This window comes from Chiloscyllium plagiosum, unplaced genomic scaffold (genome assembly GCF_037043375.1).
Source record: "Chiloscyllium plagiosum isolate Xiang-an unplaced genomic scaffold, Cpla_swu_hap1 HiC_scaffold_48, whole genome shotgun sequence".
Classification (NCBI taxonomy): domain Eukaryota; kingdom Metazoa; phylum Chordata; class Chondrichthyes; order Orectolobiformes; family Hemiscylliidae; genus Chiloscyllium; species Chiloscyllium plagiosum.
The window spans coordinates 45669709-45690548 of record NW_028270186.1 but is presented as its reverse complement, the minus strand read 5'-3'; positions in this window follow the sequence as shown (position 1 = coordinate 45690548).

The window sequence follows — 20840 nt, the reverse complement described above, 5'->3', positions numbered from 1 at the left end:
CCCAAGGCTGGAATCGAACCCAAGTCCATGGTGCTGTGAGACAGCAGTGCGAACCACCGTGCTACCCTTTGGATGATCCCTAACCAGAATTCACTGGAATCTACTCACTGCCTAAAGCAAAGGGAATTCAGCCAAATCCAACTTCCCAGGATAGAGCCCCATTGCTAGCAGCTATGTGAGTGCAATATCTTCAGAAGCAGAATAACGTTTTGGACAATCTCAATTTTTATTTTTGTCATGAATTCCAGTAAGATCTGGACAAAGTTCTTTCAAGTTAAAAATGCAGAGATTTTGTTAACCTGTTTGTTTGTGTCACAGTGTTTTAAACAGGAAAATATCGATTATATATTTGCAATACCCAAACACTTTTCCATTCATCTTTCCATCATAGCTTGAGTAACATTGCTGTGGATCATAAACGTGTTAAAGAAACTAGCCTGAGTTGTTGCTAAAACTGACCCTGACCCAGTCTGAGATGGATATCATGGACCATATCACCAACCTGGTTCCATTTGATATTTTTTGTGAGCAGTGGAGCAGTGGGACTGGAAAGGAAACAGTGACCCCAAAAGCCAGGGAACTATAGACCGGTGAGCCTGATGTCAGTGGCGGGTAAGTTGTTGGAGGGGATTCTGAAGGACAGGATTGACATACATTTGGGAAGGCAAGGGCTGATCAGGATAGTCAACGTGGCTTTCTGCATGGGAAATCATGGGTCATTAATTTGGTTTAGTGTTATGAAGTTGTGACAAAGAAGATTGATGAAGCTGTGTGTTAGATATTGTCTACATGGACCTCAGCCAGGTGTACATAACATTCTGATTAGCAGACAGATTAGTAAGGTTCAGTCACTTGGGATACAGGGGAATCTAGTCACAATTGGCTTGAAGGAAGAGGGGTATTTTTCAGATTGGAGGCTTCCGAGAAGCAGTGTGCTGCAAGAATCAACACTGAGTTCACTACATTTTATCATTTATATCAATGATTGGATGTCAACACTGGGGCCATAGTTAGTAAGTTTACATATTGCATCAGAAAGGTGGTCTAGAAGTTTATCTCAGAGTACAACGAGACCACAATTAGATGGGGCAAAGAAGCAAGGCGTGAGAGATGAAGTTTAATTTAGATAAATACGAGGTTTTACAGTTTGGGAAGGTAAATCATGGAGAAATTATATACTTAATGGTAAGGTCCTGGGGCGTGTTGTGGAACAAAGGGACCTCGGGTTGCAGGTACATTGTTCCTTGAAAGTGGAGTCGCAGGTAGACAGTGGTGCTGAACACATTTGGCACATTTGACTAATCAGTCAGAGCATTGAGTATAGGAGCTGTGGTGGCACGTTGCATCTGTAGTAGGAAACTGGAGCACGCATGAGAAGCTCACACAGACAAGGGGAGAATGTGCAAACTCCACACAATCACCCAAGGCTGGAATCGAACCCAAGTCCCTGGTGATGCGAGGCAGCTGTGCTAACCACCGTGCTACCCTTTGGATGATCCCTGACCAGCATCCATTGGAATCTACTCACTGCCTAAAGCAAAGGGAATTCAGCCAAATCCAACTCTCCCAGGGTGTTGGTGAGGCCACTTTAAGAATACTGTGTACAACTCGGTTGTCTGGAGAAAAGATTTACCTGGATGTTCCAGGACAGGGGGTTTGAGCTTCGGGGAGAGGTTGATTAGGTTGAGGTGCTTCCTGGAGTGTCAGAGACTGAGGGGTGACATTATAGAGGTTTTTAAAATCATCAGGGGTATGGATATTCTAAATAGCCATGGTCTGATCCCAAGATAGGGGAGTCCAGAATAAGACAGCACAGGTTGAAAGGGAGAGGGCGAATGATTTAGAAGGAACATGAAGATAAATGGTTCACACAGAGAGTGGTGTGTGTACAGAAAGTGCTGTCAGAGGAAGTGGTTAAGGCGGGTACTGTCATAGGAGGAATATTGGGCAAATGCTGGCAAATGGGACTAATGGGTTTTGGTATCTGATCGGAGAGAATATATTGGACTAACGGGTCTGTTTCCATTCTGCATGACTCTTTGATTCTATAAGAGGGATGGAGAAAAATTCTTAAAGGACCTTTCAAGTGGGAATTCTCTTCACTGGAAGTTTTTATTGCGCCTCTATGTTCACGTGGACTGAAAGCTGTGTTAGTTAATTATTTGATAGGGAAGTGAGTCACAGATAATTGGACGCAGACAGGAAAGTGGGGCTGAGACCATAACCTGATCAGCCACAATTTTAGTGCCTTGTGGAGAAGGATCAAAGTATCTAATGCCCCATTCCTGCTCCTCAGTCCCATGTTTCTGTGTTCCATTCAGCCCATCAAACCTGCTAGACAGGAACAGTTGGAGGCTACTTACATCGATAACCTGATGCACAGAAACAGAGGAGACCATTCAGCCCTTTAAGGCTATCACACGCTTTGATGTGAGTGGGAAATGTAATTGGAAAACCCAGATTGGGTATGAAAGAGGCACCTCATCTCTTTTTACAGAGATACCCGTCTCTGAAACTTGTGTTTCATTTATTGATCATGTTATAGACCCAGATTCACTGTGAATACAGCCCATATACCTCGCCCAGACATGGCTCACAAACTCCTCTGGTCTCCCTGACTGCAATATTCAGTAATTTGCACATTCATGAAAATAACACCCCCTAACTTTCCAATAACAGAATGTGAGAACATCAGAAACAGGGGCAGGTCGTTCACTCCCCAAGCCTGCCTTGCCTTTCACTAAGATTATGGCTGATCTGCTCTTGGTCTCAAATCCTCTTATTGATGTGAACAAAAGAGGCTGATACAAGGGTTCAGGTAAAAATGACTGACCCCGATATCAAGGCAGTGTTTGCCTTCTGTTGACATCAAGAAGTTCATTCAGCAGCTCACGCTGGTTTCACAGGAATATGAGGAAGCCATTCAGCCAATTGACACAATTGGAGAAGACCAGGGACAGCCCATTCAGTGCCTCCCGCCTATTACTCAGGAAGGGAAGGAGTCCAGTGTGATGGACCACACCAGAGCCCCTCAAAAATATTTGAGGGCGGTAGCCTAGACTCTAATATTTTTATATTTAAAAGGAAACGTAAACTGTCTGTTCCAGATGCAACGTGAATGGTCAAACTACTTGGTGTGAAGCAAAACACCATTTATTTAACCACGGAAGATAAAATGAAACCAAAGAAAGGGGAAATTAGAATAACTTAATTCTATTGGACAAGTTAACAGAATAATAGATCTAGGAACTATTACTGATGAACTGTTCCAGTATAGGGAAATCTCATAAATGCAGCCCATGGTAAAAAGAAATATTTAGACACAGATAGGCACAAACATTTCTCCAATCCAGGAATTAAAAACAGCATCAAGAGAAAATTCAGAGAGAGTAGCAGCCAGGAGATAGTCACTGAAGATTCCAACTCTGTGCAGACCCCAATAGTTTCTGATGTTACTGAGAAACCAAAACCCAGAGATCCTAATCTGTGAGAGCTGGCCACACCCATTCAGGCTGCATTAAAATAAACCCAAGCCCTCCCTAGCTGTTTACTCAAGTGGTCTTATCTAGCCAGCTTGGTAACAATCGCTCAATCTCTCTCTTTAAAGAAACCGAGACAAATAACCTCTTAAAGCTGCAGCATTGTCACACTTACCAGCATATTGAACCGTCAAACAGGAACCAGGGGTAACCCAGTCAGGCCCTTGGCCCTGTCCAATGGGACGAGGAAGAAGCCAGTCAGTCTGTTGAGTCACTGACACAACAATAGGATGAGGCCATTCAGCCCCTTGAGCCACTTATACAGGAACAGCAGGAGGCCATTCCCCCTCAACGCACTTACACAGGGACAGAATGAGGTAATTGATGCTGATTCCTGATGAATGGCTTATGCCCGAAACATCAATTCTCCTGCTTCTCGGATGCTGCCTGACCTGCTGTGTTTTTCCAGCAATCAATTCTCTATTCCAATCTCCAGCATCGGCAGTCCTCGCTGTCTCCTAATTGATGCTCTAACGTGATAAGTAAGTGGAGCAGAGGCTGCACAGACAGACTACTCCACATTGTTCCTCTTGGCTCTGTTGCTTAGGATACACAAATGGGACTTTAACATGGTTTTCTAGTAGTCAGCAGGGAAGCCTTATGTCTTGTGTGAAGTCTCAAGAAGGCATCTTTCATCTCCGAAAAGACAGCCTTGTGTTCTCTATGTAGGGCGGAAGCTGGTGGGAATGGCTACCTGTTTCAGATGGAAGGTATTGTGGCTGCTGTTGGGGATTGTGAATAACCTGACGTTCAGTACAGGGTTCACACGCCGACTGCACAATAACGTGGGGAGAGTTAATTTAGGCATATAAACTATTAGAAAAGTCACATTACACTGATGAATGGACTCTCTAAGTTCAAATAATGATGATATTATTCATGTTGATCTTGTCTAGTGCTTGTCCTGTTCAGTGTATCCTGTATGGCTTACTGTGTCCAAGCCTATTTCCACCCTGTGACCTGTCTGACCATGCTTACTATGACCTGCCTTCAATGCTTATAAATAAAGTGTTTCCCTGTACTGAGATACACGTGACAATATATCAAACCAATTAATCCTGTGTAAAGTATGGAATTTCTCTCCCTGTCAATGTCTCTTTTGGAAATAAGTGATCGCTGCCACTCCTCGTGTTTCAGCATCACCATTTCTTCGTCTCTCACAGCTCTACAGATTAAACACTCAGCTTCTTCACTCTATCCTTATGTTACCATCACCCATGTCTGTGGTCAGGAGATCATTCCTTACAAAGGAGATCAACTCTGTAGAGAGTGCCCCAAATGCTCTCTCAGCAAGGCTCTACAACAACAGGAAGATGGCTTTACTTATGTACTCGAATCATCTTACAGTGAAGGACAGCATACCATTGACTGCACCCATTACTTACACAGGGTTTGATTCAAAGCAGAAGCGCATAGACTTGTGAGTGGGCGATCATGCTTCCCAAATTTGTTAGAGTTCTTTGATGAAGTGACCAAGAAAGTTGACGAGGGCAGAGCGGCAGGCATAGTCTCCATGGATTTCAATAAGACTTTGATAAGGTTCCACATGGCAGGCTGGTCAGGAAGGTGACATCACGTAGAATGTGGGGGGAACTGGCCAATTGGATACACAGTTGGCTTGATGGTAGGAAGCAGAGGGTTTAGTGGAAGGATGTTTGTCAGACTGGAGGCTTGGTCCATTGCTGTTTGTTATCTCTGATTTGGTTGAGAATGTACAAGGCATGATTAGTAAGTTTGCAGATGACTCTAAAGTAATTGGGAGCATGATCATGAAGAAGTTTATCAGAAATTGCAGCAGGACCTTAATCAGTTGGGTAAGTGGGCCGAGAAATGACAAATGGAATTTAATATAGATGTGTGAGGTCTTGCATTTTGGAAACACAAATCAAGGTAGGAGTTTCATGGTGAATGGGAGGGGCTTAAGGGGTGCAGTGGGCAGAGAGACCTTGGTGTTTAGGTATACACGGTTCTCTATGAGTGGAGTCAAACGTAAACAGGGCAGTGAAGAAGGCTTTTGGCACATTGGCCTTCATCAGGCAGGATATTAAGTATACAAGTTGGGAATTTATTTTGCAGTTACCCAGGACTTTGTAAAGGCCGCACTTGGAGTATTGTGTTCAGTTTTGTCACCTTGTTATAGGGAGGATGTTTTTAAATTAGAAAGAGTGCAGAAGAAATTTACAAAGGCGTTGCCAGGACCCAATGGTCTGAGTTACAGGGAGAGGTTGGACAAGCTAGGAAATTTTCTTTAGCGTGCAGGAGACAGAGAGAGTCCTTATAGAGCTGTATAAGATTACGAGGACTATGGATAGGGTGAATACTCTCAGTCTTTTTCCAAAGTGTAGAGAATCGACGACTGGATGGGATCAGTTTATGGTTAAAGGGGAAGGAATAAAAGGGAACCTGAGGGGCCATTTCTTTACACAAAGGATGGTACGTGGATGAGCTGCCAGCAGATGTGGTTGTGGGGGGGGGGGGGGGGGGGGGTACATTAACAATATTTCAACAAGCATTTGGATAAACATGTGGATAGGAAAGGACTGGAAGGATATGGGCCAACTGCAGGGAATTGGGGTTAGCGTGGATGGTCATTTACAAGGTGGAGTCGAAACCCCTCTGTTAATTAAAACCAAACACCCAGAAAAGCTCGCCTCACCTTGTAATCTGTTAAAATATGAGTGACACAGATCTCCTACATTCCACTATTTAAACAAAAAATGTCAAGTTGTTTTTTTAACTTTAATAGTGAAAACTAAACAACAACTATTCACAAATACAAGCCCCTCTTGTCTTAGCTACTTACTATCAGACTCTGTAAAAATATGCTAGACCAACAACCCACATATTAAACATTACAATCTCAAAACCACACAGAATCCATCTTCCCCGCTATGCTCACTCTTCCAGCTGCTGAACTCCCTGGATCATGTTTTTTTTTATTGCAAGTAGCTTTTAAATGGACATGTATCTTTGATAGAAAATGTTTGAGATGGCCAGTTAGCACTTCTGCTCTACAGCAGTTACTCTGCTGTTGGGTGACAGGAGCTATCACTCTAGTTTCAAAATGCTGGGTTTATATACTTTCCAGATGTCCAAACAATAATATTCAAACTCTGTTGCCTTCTGGTATCCTGAGCGTTATTTAAACTCTTTGGCTGTATTTGAATTGTTGTCAAACAGCAACCAAATCTCAGGTATTCATTTCCCAGCTAATGGTGACATGTGGAACAGGCTGACCTTCAGCAGGCATCTGTGGTTGTACTTTCTATTCAGCAAAACCCATTCTGTCTTAAAGTGACCGGACATGCTTTTGGCTTCATAAGACCTCCCCCCTTCAGAAAAAAAAACATGGACCAGCAGAATGAAAAGATGGCTTCATTTCTTTCCCTCTAATTCTTAATCCCATTATTATGAATTATGAAAGTTTTATTCTCAGCTATACCATGCAGATTAATTCTGCACACATATATAACACTGCAATAAATCAAATCTTATCCAAACTTTTTCTTTTAAATCTGCGATGACACATCTTTTAGGACCCACAGCATGTACATTTTGTAAATTTAAAGTCGGTAAGATAAGACTCCAATTAAATATTCTCATATTCTGGCCTTTAAATATTCAAAGAATGCGAGAGTTTGTCGTTATACACAACCATCTCTGACAATTTGTTTGTCACATAAACATTAAAGTATTGTCAGGCCAGTGCGAAACTTCATCATTCTTTTTCAATAATTGAGACTTCATTTTTTTTGTGGTGAATATTGTGTTTTTTCGACAAGTAGCCAATTGGCCATTCAATTCCATCATCATCTTTCTGCATCAATACATCTCCGACCCCTATATCCCGAGCATCAAACACAATTTTCAAAGGGTTTCAAAATATTTGGTATAGCTAAAACTGGTGCGGTGATTAATCCTGCTTTAAAATTTTCAAATGCCTCTTGGCAATGTTCTGTCCACCACAATTCTGTGTTCTTCTTTAATAAATCCAGCAGTGGTGCCAATACGCTGCTGAGGTTTGCAACAAACTTCCGATAGAATCCACTCAGTTCCAAAAATCGAAGCACCTCTTACTTCGAGGATGGTTGTGGAAATTCCTCAAAGCCCTTCGTTTTTATGTTCCATGGGGTCAACCTTCCATGGCCAATGTAATGCCCCAAGAACATCACCTCTGCCTTCGCGAATTGTGTTTTCTTTAAGTTTATTACCAAGTTTGCTTCTTGTAATCGTTCAACATGCTCTGCCAGCTGTAACACGTGAGCTTTCACTCACTTGCTAAAGATCACTACATCATACAGATAAACTGCACAATTTCCTCATCTGGTCACAACTCTGTTCCCGAGTCTTCAATGTATCTCGAGCATTATTCATTCACACGACATTCTCTAACATTTTTTATCATATCCGGTATCTTTGCCAAATAGTTTAACTGATTCAACGTTTTTCTTTTAATTTGAAAGGGGCCTCTAAACCTGGCTTTGAAGGGGTTTTCTACCACTGGTAGCAATACTAATACTTCATCCCCACGGGAAACCATCAAAGTTTCAGAGTTTTTAATCTGCCACCTGCATTACTCTATACTGTGCCTCTTCAGGTGCTGTTTAGCTAACTCACCTACACCATCTAATTTCTCCCTCATCTCAAATACATAATCCAAGTGTGAGATCTCCGACTTTGGTCCTGTCAATTTATATTTAACCAATTTCAAAGGACTTCTCACTTCATGTACTAATATTAACTCAAATGATGTAAAGTGAGTAGTTTTGTTTGGGGCATCTCTAATGACAAACAATATAATGAGACGCCTTTATTCGAATCATTCAGGTAATTCTGACAGTACGCTGTTAATATTGTCTTCAGCATCTGATGCCAACTTTCCAAGGCTCCCTGGGATTAGGGATGCACTTGACTTAAACTGCTGTATGCCAAAGCTATCCATGACGTCCTTAAACAGCTGAGCGGTAAAATGAGATTCTTGGTCTGACTGAATCACACTGTGTAGCCCTCAGCGAGTAAAGACAGCTACCAACTCCTCTACATCCCTTTTTGCCTTAAGACCCCATAATGGTATTATCCCTGGAAATCAGGTAGACACATCCATTATGATCAGCAGATATTGATTTCCACTTTTATTTCAGAAAGGGGAGCTACACAACTAATCATAACCCACATGAAAGGTTCTTCGAATACAGGAATTGGCAACAACGGTGCTAATTTTATTACTGCCTGTGACGTACCTACCATTTGGTATGTATGACATGTACAACAAAAACTAACCACGTCATTGTGCATTCCAGACACTAGAAATGCTTTAGCCTGAGTCTTCAGTGCATTAACTCCTTTGGGTTTTGCCTTTGGTTTTCCTTCCAGTTGTAACGTATGACAGTGGGATCTTGTTACTACATCGTCTGGAAAAATCCCTGGGTATTTTTATTTTAATTCTCCAGTTCCCTGACCTTACTTTTCCTTCTCCACCACAAGGGGTGCCTTTCCCACCTTGGATCCGGCTAAATCATTCCCAAGAACAAACTGTATTCCTGGAAATGACAATCTGTCACTCAATCTCACTGTTACTTCCACAACCTTGATTTGGCACTCCACCTAATGTTACACAAGGGAATGCTTAATTTCTGTCCCCATTCCACAGATTATCAGGCTGTTGAGTGACATGTCAGAAAGAGTGAAAATACTTCCATCTCTTACTATTCGAGGCCGAGGGAAATTGAGGACTGCAGATGCTGGAGACCAAAGTTGAAAAGTGTGGGCTGGAAAAGCACAGCAGATCGGCAGCATCCCAGGGGCAGGAGAGTTGACATTTCAGGCATTAGTCCTTCATCAGGAAAGTGGGAGGCAAGGAAGGCGGACGGGGCTGAGTATTAAATAGGAGGGTGGAGCTGGGTGGAAGGTAGCTTGGAAGGCGATAGGTAGTTGTAGGTGGGGTCTGATGGTGATAGGTCAGAGAGGAGGGTGAAGTGGATAGGTGGTAGGACAGCTGAAACCGTCAAACTATACAGCATCAACGTTGACTTCACCAATTTCCAAATCACCTCTCCCCCAACCTCATCCCAGATCCGACCGTTCAAATTAGCACTGCCCTCTTGAGCTGTTCTTACTGTCCATCTTTCTTCCCATCTATACACTCCAACCTCCCCTCTGACATATCACTAACACTCCCACCTACATCTTCCTGTCACCCTCCCAGTGACCCTCCTGCCAGCCCAGCTCCTACCCTTCTATTTATCTTTCAGCCCTCTTGTCCACCCGCCACATTCCTGACGATGAGTTTATGCCTGATATGTCGATTAACCTGGTCTTCGGATGCTGCCTGACCTGTTGTGCCTTTCCGGCTCTTTGCTTCTCAACTATTAGATCCTGAACAGATCCCATTTCTTGCAAAACTATAGCTTCTTGTCCTCCCCCCACACCCCTGTTTTCCTTAGTAAGGTTTACCTACAGAGGCAAATTCTTTATAGAGATCAGGCACTGACTCCATACACAGCCCCTGTCTAGGCTGTGCACTCTCCTGCAGCTCCTCAGCTCTACTTGGGGTCTCCTGTACCAGGTTCACTAATACCACTGGCTTAAACTCTTTTACAGCATCTTTTCCCAAAGGGTCTTCCAGCACGGTGTGTCCCAGTTTCCTGCAGTGAAAACTGTTTTCCCAGTGCCCTTCTTAAACCATCGGTACTGTAATTTTATGTGTTCCACTGCTTTATAATGAGACTTGAGGCCTTTCACTCCCTTTCAACCACTTTGGGCTTTTTCCCACCGGTGGTAAACCATTGCCAGTGTGCTTTTCTCTATGTTTTGTAGTGTAGGATCTCCCCTTCTCCCAATTTCTTTCCCTCACAGGATGAAAATCCTCCCAGAAGCTAAATTTCATCTCATGCACCAATGCATACTTAACTGCCATTTCTGCTGCGCTTCTCACTTCTTGAACTTCCTGCTCATTCACATGAAATTTTACGTCTCTGGTAGTGAGTCTTTAAACTTGTCCAACAGAATAATCTCCCATCGGGCCTCACAGGTCTTATCTATTTTAAGGCCTGCACCCATTTATCAAAATGACTGTCATTAATTCTTTGAAACTCAATATAAGTCTGACCTGGTTCCGTCTCTATATTTCTGAACCGCTGTCTATATTCTTCTAGTACCAATTCATAAGCACTCAAAATAGCCCGTTTGACATCTGCTTTATCTCTTGCTCCCTCATGTGACAGAACTGCACATACCTCTCAAGCTGTGCTAACCATCTTAGTCTGAACTAGCATTACCCACAGGTTCACTGGACACGCCATCTGCCGAGCCAATTTTGCAAATGAAATAAAAAGGTTTTGGCATTTTTCTCACCGAAATAAGGCAATGTATTAACACAGTTGTATACATCCCTACGTCCTCCCTTCATCTTCATCCTGCTAATTTAACTTTCTTATCTAATTCCAAACTTCTGAATTTCAAATTCTCCCTCTCTTCCTTTTTCCCCTCTTTCTCTTTCTATATCTTCTCCCTCTCTTTCTGTCTCTCTTTATCTTCTAACCCCAGTTACCCCACTTGCAATTTAAGTTTTTTCCAATTCGACTGCAGTTTCCTGCTTCTCTGATACACCAAAAGTGCTTGCCCAACTCCATTATGATTACAATTTTCCTTATGTCTCTGGTGAAACCCAATTCTAATCTACATGTTAATTCTGAAAGTGTGCCCTTCCTTTGTCTTTCTACACTTTCTTAGCAAATTTGTGAATCATCTTCAAACCTCAGAACCTCCTTAGTAATGTTAAAAACCATTTCTTTTAATTTAACCAACCACAAGGAAACAAATTTAAATGAATTTTGTCACCTGTTTTATTTGAAGATCTAGGTCACTAACTGCCAAGTGATGGAATCTGCTGGGACCTTTTAAAGCCAAAATCTGTTCAAATCCCATACGACAAGCCCTCAAACCATTATGATGTCGATGTCTAACCCCTCTGTTAATTAAGACCACACACACAGAAAAGCTCACCTCGCCTCATAATCTGTTAAAAGATGAATGACAGAGAAGTCCCAAATTCCACTATTAAGAGAAAGATAGCCATTTACAAGTATGTAAGTGAGCTCGCTGAGCTTGAAGGTTTGTTTTCAGATGTTTCGTCACCATGACTAGGTAACATCATCAGGGAGAGTCTCTGGTGACACATTGGTGGTATGTCCCCCTTTCTCTCAACGTTCCCCCTTTTTTGGGATTCCCAACTCTAGTCTCATTCTTATCAGGATGTGTGTTATAAATTCTTGCTTCTCGTGTCCCAACTTATTTTAGTTAATCCTCTTTCTACCGGGAATTCAATACATTGGCCTGCTGGGTTCTTTCCAAAATTAGTGTCTGATATTATTGGAGAAAAGGTTCTGGCATCAGACCCAGCATTTGAACATATTACTCTGTTGTACGTGCACTGTACAAAGGACCACAACACACAGGCATTGCCAAACATTCAGGGATATACATCTACTTCTTTCGATAATGTAGTTTTCTCATTTTCCACATCTCCATATCTATATCCTCTCTCTCGTTCTCTCTTTGCATCTAGGTAAGAAATCCATCAATTATTCTTCGTGGCCCATCTCTCAAAACTCCTCCTTCCAGTTGATATCGAATGTTCTCTTCAAGATGTAATGTGGTTATAATTAAGCAATGTAACTATAAAGACATGCGGGAGGAGCTGGCCAGAGTTAATTGGAAGGGGAGCTGAGCAGGAAAGGCCATGGAGCAGCAAGGGCAGGGGTTTCTGGGGATACGTCGGAAGATAATACCAGAAATGCAACCCCAAGAAGATGAAACATACTCATGGGAGGACAAGGCAGCCATGAGTGATAAGGCCTCAGACCAAAAGAGAAAACATACAATGTGGTGAAGATGATTGGGAATCCAGAGAATTCATTGGCTCTGAACCTACATAAGGCTTGCATCACTGACACTACAGGGTCCAAGGAAGTTCCTGTGGAGTGAAGAGTGAGGCTTTTGCTCAGAAGTCTTTGACAAGGAGGTTGAGTGAAGTGATTACGCCACAGTTGAAGAGGGTGAAGACATGACTGCCGAGCTGGTTCAGTGCGCTACGTGCTTGATGTGGGAGGTCAACGACTCTGGTGTGTCTGGCTCGTATATGTGTGGAAAGTGTGTGCACGTTCAGCTACTGACCGAGCATGTTGCAGCGCTGATGAAAGAACTCGATGACCTTAGGCTCATCCGAGAGAACGATATCTTTCTGGGCAAGACCTTCAGTGAGGTTATTATACCGACCATACCAGAAGAGAGCAGAAGAGAGCAGACGATGAGGAAGGCAGAGAGGAGACAGGTGCAAGAGACTCCGGGGGAAGTACCTGTCAGGAACAAGTTGAATCGTTTGGAAACAGTAGAGACAGATGACACTGCCAGTCCGCCAGGCGGCCATGTCTGTCAATCAAAAGTTGGCGTGGAGACATAGCGGTAGAGTCGGACATCGCACAGAGCAGTGGTAATAGGGGACTCCACAGTGAGAGGAACTGACGGGGTTTTGTGGCAGCAGGCGGGACGGAAGGATGGTGTGTTGCCTTCCTGGTGCCAGGGTTAAAGACCTCACAGACAGAGTGCAGGAAATCCTCAACGACGAAGGTGAAGAGCCAAACGTGGTGGTACATGTCGGCACAAATGATGTCGGGAAGAAGAGGAGGAACATACTACAGCGGAACTTCGGAGAACTAGGAAGAAGGCTGAAAAGCAGGATGTCTGGGTGGTTATCTCCGGTTTGTTTCCAGTTCCTCAGTCTGATGAGGGCAGAAACAGGGAGATAATGGACTTGAACGTGTGGCTGGGGAACTGGTGCAGGAAGCAAGGATTTAAATTCTTGGATCACTGGGGTATGTTTTGTGGTAAGCATAAATTATACAAGAGAGACGGTTTGCGCCTTAATAGGTTGGAGACCAGCATTTTGACAGGCAGGTTTGCTACTGCAACACAGCTGTGTTTAAACTAAGTGGGGCGAGGGGAGGGTGGAGGGAACAAACTGGATGTTGAAGAAGGAAATTGAAGGGAAAGTTAGAACAAGGGAAGTCAAGAAAGACAGCTGTATCAAAGATGCAGAAAACGCAAAAAGGGATCATGCTGTCAGGTTGCGTGAAATAGGAGTTGATGAGAAGAGTGAGGGCAGTAACAAATTGAAAAAATACTTTAAATATGAATGCATGAAGCATGATAAATAAGATGGATGAACTTGAGGCTCTTTTGAAAATTGGCAGATACCATATTCTGGTGATAACTGAGACGTGGCTTCAAGTGGACAGTGCTTGCAAAATGAATATTCAAGGCTACACGTGCTATCGTAAGGACAGACTGACGGGCAGAGGGGGTGGGATGGCCCTGTTGGTAAGAGGTGATATTCAGTCCCTTGTGCGGGGGGAACCCAGAGTCAGGGGATGTAGAGTCCGTGTGGATAGAGCTGAGAAATTCTAAGCGTAAAAAGACCCTCTTGGGGGTTATCTGCAGGCCCCCAAACAGTAGTCTGGATGTCGGATATAAGTGAAATCAGGAGCTGAAATTGGCCTGTCACAAAGATATTACTACAGTTGTTATTGGGGATTTCAACATGCAGGTAGACTGGGAGAAACAGGATTGTATTGGACCCCAAGAAAGAGAATTTGTGGAGTGCCTCCGAGGTGGATTCTTAGAACAGCTGGTGCTGGAGCCAACCAGGGAGAAGGCAATGCTGGGTCTGGTATTGTGCAACGAACCAGAATTGATCAGGGACCTCGAAGTGGAGGAGCCATTGGGAAGTAGTGACCATAATACAATAAATTTCAATCTGCAATTTGAGAGGGAGAGGGTACAATCGGAAGTGACAATATTTCTGTTGAATAAAGGGAATAATGGAGCTATGAGGGAGGAGCTGGCCAAAGTTCAATGGTGCAATACCTTAGCAGGAATGACAGTGGAGGAACAATGGCAGATACGTCAGTGTATAATGCAGAAGATGCAGGATCAGTTCATTCCAAAAAGGAAGAAAGATCCAAGGAGGAGTCATGGGTGGCCGTGGCTGACGAGGGAAGTTAAGAAACATATAAAGTTAAAACAGAAAAAGTATAACACAGCAAAGATAAGTGGGAAAACTGAGGACTGGGAAGCTTTTAAAGAACAACAGAGGATTACTAAGAAGGAAACATGCAGGGAAAAAAAAAGAGGTACGAAGTTAACTGGCCAAAAATATAAAGGAGGATAGTAAAAGCTTTTTTAGGTATGTGAAAGGCAAAAAACAAAATTGTTAAGACTAAAATTGGGCCATTGAAGACAGAAACAGGGGAATATATTACGGGGAACAAAGAAATGGCAGAAGAATTGAATTGGTACTTCGGATCTGTGTTCACTGGGCAAGACACAAACAATCCCTGAGGTAACAGTGGCTGAAGGACCTGAACTGAAGGGAATTTATATTTGCCAGGAATTGGTGTTGGAGAGACTGTTAGGTCTGAAGGTTGATAAGTCCCCGGGGCCTGATGGTCTAGAACCCGGGTACTGAAGGAGGTGGCTCGAGAAATCGTGGATGCGTTGGTAATTGTTTTCCAGAGTTCGATAGATTCGGGATCAGTTCCTGTGGATTGAAGGGTGACTAATGTTGGACCACTTTTTAAGAAAGGTGGGAGAGAGAAAGCAGGAAATTATAAACCAGTTAGTCTGACATCAGTGGTGGGAAAGTTGCTGGAGTCGATTATAAAGGATGAAATTACGACACATCTGGATAGTAGTAACAGGATAGGTCAGAGTCAGCATGGATTTATGAAGGGGAAATCATGCTTGACTAATCTTCTGGATTTTTTTGAGGATGTAACTCTGAAGTTGGACATGGGAGATCCAGTAGATGTAGTGTACCTGGACTTTCAGAAAGCTTTTGATGAAGTCCCACATAGGAGGTTAGTGAGCAAAATTAGGACGCATGGTATTGGGGGCAAAGTACTAACTTGGACTGAAAGTTGGTTGGCTGACAGGAAACAAAGAGTAGTGATAAACAGCTCTATTTTGGAATGGCAGGCAGTGACCAGTGGGTATCGCAGGGATCAGTGCTGGGACCGCAGCTTTTTACAATATATATTAATGATATAGAAGATGGTATTAGTAATAACATTAGCAAATTTGCTTAGATACTAAGCTGGGTGGCAGGGTGAAATGTGAGGAGGATGTTAGGAGATTACAGGGTGACCTGAACAGGTTAGTTGAGAGGGCAGATGCATGGCAGATGCAGTTTAATTTGGATAAATGTATGGTTATCCACTTTGGTGGCAAGAACAGGAAGGCAGACTACTACCTCAATGAAATCAATTTAGGTAAAGGGGCAGTACAAAGAGACCTGGGTGTTCATGTACACCAATCAATGAAGGTAAGCATGGAGGTACAGCAGGTAGTGAAGAAGGCTAATACATTGCTGGCCCTCATTACAAGAGGGATTGAGTATAAAAGCAAAGAGGTTCTTCTGCAGCTGTACAGGGCCCTGGTGAGACCACACCTGGAGTATTGTGTGCAGTTCTGGTCTCCAAATTTGAGGAAATACATTCTGGCTATTGAGGGAGTGCAGCGTAGGTTCACAAGGTCAATTCCTGGAATGCGGGACTACCTTACGCTGAAATACTGGAGCGACTGGGCTTGTATACTCTTGAGTTTAGAAGACTGAGAGGGGATCTGATTGAGACATGTAAGATTATTAAAGGATTGGACACTCTGGAGGCAGGACACATCTTAAAAATATGGGGTAGACCATTTAGGACAGAGATGAGGAGAAACGTATTCACCCAGAGAGTGGTGGCTGTGTGAAATGCTCTGCCCCAGAGGGCAGTGGCGGCCCAGTCTCCAGATTCATTTAAGAAAGAGTTGGATAGAGTTGTTAGGGATAGTGGAATCTAGGGTTATGGAAATAAGGCAGGAACAGGATACTGGTTAAGGATGATCAACCATGATCATATTTAATGGTGGTGCAGGCTCGAAGGGCAGAATGGCCTACTCCTGCACCTATGGTCTATTGTCTACAGAGATCTTAATCATGGTCAGGGAGAGAAACAGAGGAAACACATTCACTTTCAACACAGAAGATGGCATTTCGCAAGGAAAAAGATTCAGCTGAATTAAACATTTGAATTAAACATTTAAATTAAGATCAGTTAAATGTTTTTGTGGAATGTATCAGATTGGAAGCAAGACCTGGGGAGACAGACCCTCAGCAGAATGAGAGTTTGAAAATGGAAGTATTTCCACATCAGAAACCAGGTCAGGTCACTGAGTGCAGGGCTGATGGGTGAATGGGCTCTGAGAATTGGGGAACAGACAGCAGAATTGCATTGCAGATATTGCAGCTCGAAATTGCGTATTTATGTAGTGCTGTAGACCACAGCAGCAGGAGAAGCAGAACAGCATTCAACCACAACCTGTAACTTTTTGCCAGGATGACATCTCAGTCTGTCATTACCATCAACACCATCTATGGTTCGGTGACGAGTGTGGGTGAACATGTCAGAGTCAGAATCACATGAACCTTAACCTGATGCTAACTCATTAAAGCGACGGGACTTGACCAACAGATCTGAACGAAGCCCAGCAGTTCTGCCACAGTCAGTCATAAATTTTGATTGACAATTATACAAATGACTGGAGGAGAGGGTTCCACAAACATCCCCATCCTAAATAATGGAACAGACCTGCACATCAGTGTAAAAGAGAAGAATGTTTTATCTGCACCATCCTCTGCCAGAAGTGTTGAGTCGATGATACACCTCACTCTCATCATGATGCCAACAAAATCACAGATGCCAGTCTTCAGCCAATTTGATTCGCTGCCCGTGACATGAAGAAACAGCTGAACACATTCGATACGACACAGACAATGGGTCCTGACCCCATTCCTGCAATGGGACTGAAGACTTGTGCTGCACAACAAGCCGTGTCCCTGGGGAAGCTGTTTCATTCCAGCTCCAAACCTGACATCTCCCTGGCAATGTGGAAAATTATTCAGCTGTGTCCTGTCCACTAAGACGGGAAATATTACACACTGACCAATTACTACCCCTCAGTCCCATCATAACAGCCAAATTGGTGGGACAGAGTGTCAAGCAGCACAGAAGTAACCTGTTCAGTATGGTTTCCGATAGATCCCCATGTGGATATGGTGCTGTGGAAATGTCACTGGATTATTAATCCAGACCAGGCTAATACTCTGGCAGCGGGTGGAAGTTAAAAGCAATTAATAAAATATCGAGATCTAAAATCTGGTGTCAGTAACAGTGACCTTGAAGCCAATATGGATTGTAAACAGAATTTCCTTCTCCAATGTACTTTTAGGAAGTGAATCTCCCGTGATTTTCTGGGCTGGCCTAAAACTGACTCCAAAGACCCTGACATGTGATAAACATTTCAATGGTCTCTGAAACGGCCAATAAAGGCACTCATTTGTATCAAACTACTCCGAGGTCTGAAAGGATGAAACCGGACAGAACACCCGGCCTCAGCATCAATGTCGGAAAAGGGAATGGGAACACACTCCTGTCGAACCTGCAGATTCCCCCTTCCTAACATCTGAGAGCTTGTGACAACATTTACCGAGCTTTCCCACAGACTGCACAGAAACATCGGGAAAGGAGTAGGTCATACAACACTTTGAGCCTCTCCATTCTAGTTCATGAAAAAAATCTCCGCAGTGCACTTACCCCACACGATATCCATATCTGTTAATGAGAGTAACCCTGGGAAGCTATAAAATAGGCGGTGCAATAGTATGTTTGGTCCATCGAGTTTGCTACCCAACTCAATGAAATGATGGTTGGCCTTTCATTTCCACACCGTACTGCTGCTCTCCACTATCCCTTTACTGTCTCTAAATCCTTATTTATAATTAGTGTCTTGGTTTCCAGGTGCGAGCGAATTCCCCAGGTTCCCCAGTCAGTGAGTATAGGCATTTATTCTCATCTCAATGCAGAGTGACCTGCCTGTACCAGCCAGGGGAATTATCATTCTTGCTTCCAATCTGTCTCACTCTGTCAGACTTTTGTATATTTCACTGACATCTCCACTCATTTTCCCAAACCCCATGGAATACAGGCCCAGTCACCACAAACTCTGTTCCCACAACAAGCTCGCCATCCCAGATATCAGTCTGGTCATCCTTCACTGCTCTCTGTCAATGTCAGGTTTGTCCTTTATTAGGTATGGAGATGAGAACTGTCCACAATACTGCACAATGTTTGAGATGATGTCTCACCAAGGCCCTGTACAGCTACAGTAAGACACCATTTCTCCTGGACTCACATCCCCCTGAAATGAAGGTCAGCACACCATTTATCTTCTTTCCTGCTTTCTTTCCTGCAATATTGCTTTCAGTGACTGGCGTACAAGGAGATCCAGATCCTTTTCAATGTTATAGCTCCCCACTTACTGGTTGTATATACACTGGGCAGCGTGCCAATGCCATGCCCAGTATTGACTTCTGGTTACAGGGCTCACTGCGCTGCAGGGACCTCAGGGGATTATACAGAAGGAAACAACAAAAAGGAGCATACGTCCCTTTGTAAATCAACATGTTTCAACCAATCCTTTTCAAATGGTAGGCTGCCAATTTATCATTTCCACCAAAGGGCACACCGTCACCTCTATCCACATTGTTCTCTCTCTGTCACGTATTTACCCATTCACTCTACTTGTCTTAGTCTTCTCGGTGCTTTTTTACATCCTCCTCACCCACTCACAATCCCACATCCGTTAGTGCTGTTTGCAGGCTGGGATATATTGTATCTGATTCCAGCAACCCAATGATTAATGGGTATTGTGAACAGCTGGGCCCCAAGCACCGATCCCTGCGACACCTCAGCAACCTTACTCTGTTAATTTCTATTTATTTATTCCGTGAATCTGGGCGTCACTGTCTGGGCCAGCATTTATTACCTGACCCTAGTTGCCCTTGAGAAGGTGGTGGTGAGCTGCTTTGTTGAACGCTGCAGTTCACCTGCTGTTGTTGACCTCCAATGCCATTAGGGAGGGAATTCCAGGATTCTGACCAAGCGACTATGAAGGAGCGGTGATGTATTTCCAAGTCAGGGTGGTGAATGGCTTGGAGGGAACCTAAAGATGATAGTACTTCCATACATCTGCAGCCCTTGTCCTTCTAGATAGACGTGGTCGTGTGTTGGGAAGATGGTCTCTGAGGATCTTTGATGAATCATTTCACTGCAGCATATAGATAGTAAAACACTGCTGCTGCTGAGCGTTGATGGTGGAGCATTGTGGATATAGGGACAATCAAACTGGTTGCTTTGTCCTGGATGGTATAAAGCTTCTTGAGTGTTGTTGGGGCTGCACTCATCAAGGCAAATTGGGAGTCTTCTATCACACTTCTGACTTATGCATTGTAGATGATGGACAGACTTTTGGAAATCAGGATGTGAGTTACTCGCCACAGTATTCCTAGCTCCTGACTTGCTCTTGTAGTTATTGTGTTTATGTGGTGAGACCAGTGAGTTTCTGAGAAATGATTACCCACCAGGACTTTGATTCTGGGGGATTCACTGATAGTAACACCATTGAATGCCAAGGGGCAGGTTAGATTGTATTTTATTGGTGATGGTCATGGTCTAGCATTTGTGTGGCCTGAATATTACTTGCCACTTGTCAGCCTGGATACTGTCCAGATCTTGTCGCAATTGAACATGGACTGCTTCAGTATCTGACGAGCCACAAATGTTGCAGAACATTGTACAATCATTGGCGAACATCCCCACTTCTGACCTTAAAATGGAAGGAAGGTCATTGATGAAGCAGCCCTGAAGAAGTTTTCGGCCACTACAGGAGGGACTCCTGCAGATTTGGAGCTGAGGTGACTGACCTTTATCAACCATGACCATCTTCCTACGTGTCAGATACGATTCCAACCAGCGGGGAGTTTGCCTCTGATACACATTGATTCCAGTTTTGTTAAGGCCCCTTGATACTAAACTTGGTAGAAGGCAGCCTTGACTTAAAGGGTCACTATCACCCCACCTCTGGAATTAAGCTCTTTTGTCCATGTTTGAACCACGGTAATGAGTCAGGAGCTGAGTGGCCCTGGTGGAGCCCAAACTGGGCGTCATTGAGCAGGTCATTGCTGAGCTGGTGCTGCCTAAAAGCACTAACATCTTCCACCACTTTACTGATGATCGAGAGTAGACTGATGGAGTGGTATTTGGCTGGATTGGATTTCTTTTGCTTTTTATATACAGGAGATACTTTGGTAATTTTCTACATAATCGGGGAAAGCCGTTGTTGTAACTGTATTGAAACAGCTTG